Genomic DNA, 7467 nt, shown 5'->3' with positions numbered 1-7467 from the left:
AAACAAATATCCAAATGTAGCCAAATATAAAATATTTGCCCATTATACAGCTCAATCAAGAGATATTTCAACCCCAAATTATTTTTTTTCATCATTAGGATCTCAGAAAAAGGTACAAAGCTGTCAATGGGGTTGCAACCTAAAGTACAAGAGCTAAAAGGTACATGATTAAAAAGTACATATTAGTACCAAAAGTGGACATATTAGTACCTTTTGAAAGAGTACCATACCAATGACAGTTTTGTCCCTTTTTTCTAAAAGTGTACTGATCTTCACGTTGTTCCAAGCCTATGACTTTCTTTCTTCTGTGGAATATAAAAGAAGATATTTTAAGAAATATCTCAGTGTCTTTATCAATACAGTAAGTCCAATGTTGGCTTGTTCTTCAGAATATCTTCTTTTTCTGTTCTGCAGGAGAAAGTAAGTCATTTGGAATGACATGAGGGCAGAAGGACTTTTAATTTTACATTTGACACAATTTCCTATTCAGGTTGGTCTGAAGATGTCAGCAGAAATAAGACACAAAGGTAAAAAGCAGTGACTAAACATTTTCAAAACTGATTTATGGAGGAAACTGGGTCTCTTAGACTATTTGTCTGTCATGTGACAGCTCACCATTGCTCAGATTCAAAGTAAAAGCAAATATGAAATCCATCAAAATCCAATCAAAGAACTTTGGAGCCATTTTACTCAATTGCAGTGTTGCTATAGTTACTGCGTTTTGCCTTTTTAGGGCAGAACACCCCATGAGGAACTCAGACTACCTCTCCACCCAAGACATCTTGTCATCCTGGTTCGTATTTGTTGGTAAGCCTTGAAATCAGCTGTTACCCATTAGCGTACAGACCTGAGTGGATGGGAACAAGCATTAGGATGGGCATATGAACATATTCCTGACATATACCCACAGAGGAGACTGCTGGGAAATTAGTGAGGTGGCACTAATCAGCCCCTGTGTGTTTATTGGGGGGCTGGGGGGGGGGCAACCGGAGTGCATTAAAAGCCATTAGTTGCCTCTAACATGGCCACGCTCACTTATTTTGACAGATTCATACAGCAGGCTGATTCTCTGCACAGAGGGTGTATCTGTATGCACACACACACACACGCACCTCCCGAGCCTTCACATCATCTTCAGTGTGCGGCCCATCCAGCCGTGACTGCACACAGTCAAATTGGTTTGGGGTGGGAGGGGGATCTGTGAACAGAAGCTGTTTGTAGTCAAAAGCAGCTGGGCAAGTGAGTGATGGGGAGAGAAAGCAGAGGAGAGATGGCAGTATGTGTAATACCCTTGATAAACAAGGTGATAACGGTACGCTTAGGAAGATTTTCTTATTCCTATGAATGGGAATATAAATGCCTAATAGTTATAAATGCCTAATAGTTAGCTTTAATAGTTATATATATATATATATAGACACATATATAGATAGTATATATATATACTGTATATATGTGTGTGTGTATAGATGAACCTTTATCTAAGTGATGGGAAAGCAAAAATGTGGAGGAAAAAAAGGGAACTGCAAATGATCCCAAGCATACATCCTCATCTGTAAAGCATGGTGGAGGTGATGTCATGGCATGGGCATGCATGGCTGTCTCTGGAACAGGCCCTCTCAACTTTACTGATGACTTAATGTATGATGACAGTAGCAGAAGGAATTTGGAAGGGTACAAAACCATCTTGCCTACCAATATTCAAGAAAATGCCAACAGATTCATTGGGAAGTGCTTCATATTGCATCAGGACAATGACCCAAAACACCCTGCCAGTTCAGTCAAGGAATTTATAAGGGCAAAGAAATGGAAAGTCTTAGATTGCCCAAGTCAATCTCCAGATTTAAATCTGATTGAACATGAATTTCACCAGCTGGAGAGCAGAGTAAAGGCAGAAACTCCCAAAAACAAGCAACATTGGAATAATAATAAAACAAATAATAGCTTTTAATCTTTTATATCTGCCTTATGTTCAACTGTCCCAATACTTATGCTCACATCAATGAGTGGGATGAACTCTAAAAGTGCTGTTCTTTTTATTTAGTAAAACATGTATGTGTTGAAACGGCTAATAATAAAATGTGACATTCTGTAGTTTTGTCTCATATTCATCTTTTAATCATATTTGCAAATGTCTTGACTCCACAGCCAACAGAGCAATTTTGTCTTTACTGTTCCAATACTTATGGAAGGCACTGTATATATGTAATGTGTAAATATATATATATATATATATATACACACACATACATTGTCCTCACTTGTAAGTTGCTTTGGATAAAAGCTTCTGCTAAATGACAATGTAAATGTATATATATATATGTGTGTGTGTGCGTGTGTGTGTTATTTATATTGTACATACACATTTTTGGAATTAAAAGCTAAGATTATGAGACTTGAATGATTAAAAGATCCACACACGTGTATGTGTGTGTATAAAATCACTAGATTCAATAAAAATAAGAAGATAAAAATATGGCAAGCCCTCCCTCTCACAGACTAAAAGTGAAGTCACCGACGGTTCTGGGATCTGAAGGAAAAGTTTTGTGAAGTGAATGATGCTACATGTTCATGTGACTGCATCAGTGCTGCCAACGCACACCACAGCCAGAAGGGTCAGCCTGAAATAAACTTACACCAGAGCCAAGAAATCCTCTTTAGCTCGCTCTCTCTCAGCAAGAGCTCCATCACAGTTCACAAACTGCTTGCTTTTGTTTTTGCAAATCTGTGTAAGTGAAAATGCTAATGCATGTGATACAAGCCTTGCTGTCTATATTAACTTACGAGGCACCACTTTCATTCTTCACACCTGAAAGCGGTTGCAATTTGACTAGTAACTGACATTTATTGTGTTTTGGCAAATGCAACTTCATATCTACAACATTTGTCACTGTAAGCTATGTTTGATTTCAGCAAGAAATTAATTTGCATGTGAGTAATCAGAATACTGTTCCGCTATCTTAAATCTCACATAACATCTTTCCAACTCTCATCTCGCAGCAGGATCAAGGCTTCACAGTTGACACATATTAGTATGCAGGCAGCTTGTTAGAACGGCTGTGACGTCAGCAGGAGTAGAGAGGGTGGAAAAGGTGTCCGTGAGAGAGCAGAGGCTCTGGCTGATCACACCATTATTAGAACCGCAAACACACTTAAACACCATTAAGTTCTATGTTACATGTGCCATTTAGTTTCCACGGTAACGACAGGGAGGTGTATATTTAGAGCTGACAATAAGATCGTGAAGGAGCGGTAGAGATTTTTGGGAGGGGGGGGGGGGGGGGGGCATGTGCAATTTATATATATATATATATATAAAAAAATAAAATAAAAAAAACTTTGACATGTTTGAATCACAAAGTATTTAAAGCCTCTGTGCTGATTCATACCAGGCTGACCAGTCCAAACTAATTCAAAAAGGGCTTTTTTTCTTTCTCTTTTTCTTTCCAACAGTGCCTTCGTTAAGGGATTACGAGGAACTCACTGAAGAACAGGAGAGCAGCTTCTTGTTTTGATTGAGAATGTGTTTTGGGTCTATAAATCTTGACCAGTTGGAGGCAGCACTGGCTACAGTCTATGCATTTCAAACCCTTAACCCATGATACTTTACTGTAAGGACACTGTTCCTGAGACCATCTAACAATTTCTGACACTATTATTAATGAATAAAAATATTATTATAAAAAAAAAAAGATATTGATGGCTATCTGTAAGACATTTGGCATTTCTTTTTATTGCATTCATCTAGTATTTCCAAATCTGTTAATAAAAAGGCATAATATAATTTAATAAATATATGTTAATATAATAAATATGATAATAATGTTACTTTCATGCATTTTGATTTACACAATATTATACATTATATGAATTTTATAATCAATTTAAAGTATTTCTATTATTTTAATTCAATACATTTATAAAAAAAATTCTACCAAATTATTATAATATTATACACATATAATGCATTTCATTTATCTACCATTTCCAAATCTGTAAATAAAAAGCAATAATATACTATACTATAATAAATTTATAAGATAATATTATATAACATTATTTATGCCTTTTTATTTACATTATATAATTCATATTATACTGTATAATATAATCAATATAGCATTTCATTGCTTAATTTATAATATATTTATAAATACAATAATTTTATTAAACAATATTATAATATATTGCATTCATCTAGTATTTCCAAGAAGCATAAATATTATAATACAAATTTTATATTTATTAAGAAAACACATATGTAATTATATTTTGAGTAACAAATACTTAAATTATATAATTGATATTATAATATTGCATTTACCTTTAACCATTTACCTTTAAGAAGCATAATGCTATAAAACTAATTATATTATTAAATAAAAACTATTGTTATATTATCTAAACATTACATTATTTAATATAACGTCTATATATATATATATATATATATATATATATATATATATATATATATATAAAATCTAATTATATTTTATTAGTAATAGAAATACAGTTTTATTTATTTTAATGTATAATAATTGATATACTATATATTGCATATACCTTTTATTTCTAAAAAAGCATAAATAGTATTTAATTTGCCAAATGACATTTTTCATATTCATTGAAATTTAACAGCTGATTGAAGAGTTTACTTTTAAGAATAAATAGCTGCGTACATTCTCACTCAGAGTGAAAGGATAAAACAAGGTGTTAAAATCAGGAAATATTTTGATCCTGAATCACGCTGCTGGTGAAGAGTCAATGTATATGCATGTGAATCAGATGTGAAGCGGCCGGAGAACAGTACACAAGGCGCTGAGTATTACCATAGCAGCTGAATCCCACCCGAGTCCTGCAGGTGTGTGACTCACCCCCACTAGCTCAACAAAGGGAGAGAGGCAGCTGCATAGAGACGCAATCTCTTTGTGTATCTCTCTCTCTCTCTGTCACATGCTGCACTGCCAACTTACATGTGGGCTCTATGCCCATCTATGATCGCACCCCAACACCTTTACATACCATACCGTGCCAGTGTATACTCACTGACTGTTCAACTTTTTATATACATAGTTTGAGTATACATGTTTTTCTCTTTCGCACGCTAAAATTCTCCTACGACGGTAAAGACTGTTCTGTGTTATGGCTGATGATTCTCTTATTCTAGCTGTTAATAGAAACTTGACAAGAGGCAGCTGGACTTCAACACTATAGTCATGAACGCAGCAGAAATGAGTCAGGAAAAGGTGAGAGTTTGGTCGAACCCATGTGTGAAGTGATCCTGAATTTGACTATGAGCTGAGGTAACAGATCCAGTAATGTGGTAAGGTCTGTTTATTGGTGCAATGGGAAGGTGGCAGCTCAGCAGGTAAAAGACGGATGCAACCTTGAGTGACAGACAGTTATTATCCTGAACGAAACTACATTTTCATTTGAAGAAAAATGAAAAGCTAACTGAAACTAAAACAAAAACTTTATGACTCCAAAACTAACTAGAATAAAATAAAAATAGAGACAAATTGAAGTCAAGATTTAATGGAAGTATCTTTCTTCAGTAGTTTGATGTATATCCAAGTTATCCAAGTGAAACATTCCTGTGCTCATCCATAACTGTCTGGTTTGGTTCAGCTACCAAATCAGACATCAAAAGACTACAACGGACAGTTAGGACTGCTGAGAGAATTATTGGTTCCTCCCTGCCCAACCTCCAAGATCTTTACATCTCCAGAGTGAGGAACAGGGCTAAGAAGATCACTTTGGACCCCACACAGCCAGCCACTCTCTCTTCCAACTGTTGCCTTCTGGTCGGTGCTACACTAGAACAGCCAGGCATAAGAACAGTTTTAGTTGTACATTTGTAAACTGCACACTTGTAAATAACATATCATTAATTTAAACAATTACATGTTTGTTTTTCCACTTCTGTATATATTGTTTAATTTCTGTTTAATTACTGTGTTATTCCTGTGTATGTCTGCACAATCATGTATGCTTGCACTATGTCTGTACTTTCTTCTGCACTGGAAGCTCCTGTAGCCAAGTTAAATTCCTTGTGTGTGTAACATACTTGGTAATAAAGCGCTTTCAGATTTCTGACTCCTGATTATTGAAAAAGGAAAAAAATATAGGGCAGGAACTTAGTTCTATCCATCAGTCATTGATTGGATCAAGGCAGGTCGGCTTGCAGTCGACTGTAATAAAGGGGTGGGTTTTAAGCGAACTAAATGATTGAAGAAGTCTGGCATACATCGCCAGAGAGAAGCCTATATTTTTTACTGGAAGATCCAGTTATGACATTTTGTTTTTAGACTTATGTGGAAACTTGAAACCTGTACAACCCACCTGCATTAAACATGAAAATGCCACACTAGACTGTCCTGTGAAATTTAAAACCGTTAAATATTTTTAAATGATACAGTTACCACGTTAAAGGGCTAGTTTATCCAAAAATGAAAGTTCTGTCATCATTTACTCATCCTCAAGTTGCTCCAAACATGTATGATTTCCTTTCTTCTGTTAAGCACAAAAGAAGATATTTTGAATAACGCTGGTAACCAAACAGCTTCCATAGTATATATATTATAGAAGTCAATGGCTGCCGTCAGCTGTCTGGTTAGCAAAATTCTTCACAATATCTTCTTTCCGAACTATCCCTTTAACTTTGGCAGCCCTAACCTAGTAAAACAAAATAAAAATGAAATAAACTGAAACTAAAAAACTCTGGGGAAAGAAAAATGATAGAGAAAATAAACACTATACTGAAAGCAAACTGAACATAAATTAGATAATTTAAATTGAAAACAAAATGTAAATAAAACATAGAAAATGTATTTAAAAAATAACATACCTACCCTTGTATGAAAGCGCGTTATGCATTAAATTCATCCAGAATTCATTCCCACCCTAGTAAAAATGTAATATATTTCAAATACATTTCATACTAAGTATAGTTAAAATCGATTAAACCATTTACTGACTTATTGCTTGAAACTTTCTGAAATAAAAATTATAATTCAACTTTATTTGGAGTACTGCTTGTGCACAATGCACATTTCTTAATATTAAAGTGCATATTGCAGGTTAAATTTTTTTCAAATGAATATATAACCTTGTATGAAAATACCACATGAACCGTTAATGCAGGATTTGAAAATGTTTTAAAAAGACGCGAGGGCACAAATTTAGATAAAGTGAGGCTTTCCTTGACAGAGTTCTCAAAAACCGTTTTTTTTTCAACATCGCGTCATATTACGCCACATAAGGGAGTCGTGTGCCGCACTCTGCTTTAAGCACGCGCGAGTCAGTGTGTTTTTGGTAGTTATTTTTATTTCAATTGATCATTGTTATGGTAAATTATTGTGTTTGTGGAGGTTGCACAGACTCCAGCCTGTCAGGACATCGAGTCCACAGGTTTCCTAACAAGAAATAGGACGGTATCTTCCGGGCCTCGGTGCGTTAATGCAG

Source organism: Barbus barbus (genome assembly GCF_936440315.1).
Source record: "Barbus barbus genome assembly, chromosome: 2".
Classification (NCBI taxonomy): domain Eukaryota; kingdom Metazoa; phylum Chordata; class Actinopteri; order Cypriniformes; family Cyprinidae; genus Barbus; species Barbus barbus.
The sequence above is the reverse complement of the archived record's forward strand: the minus strand, read 5'-3'. Positions refer to the sequence as shown.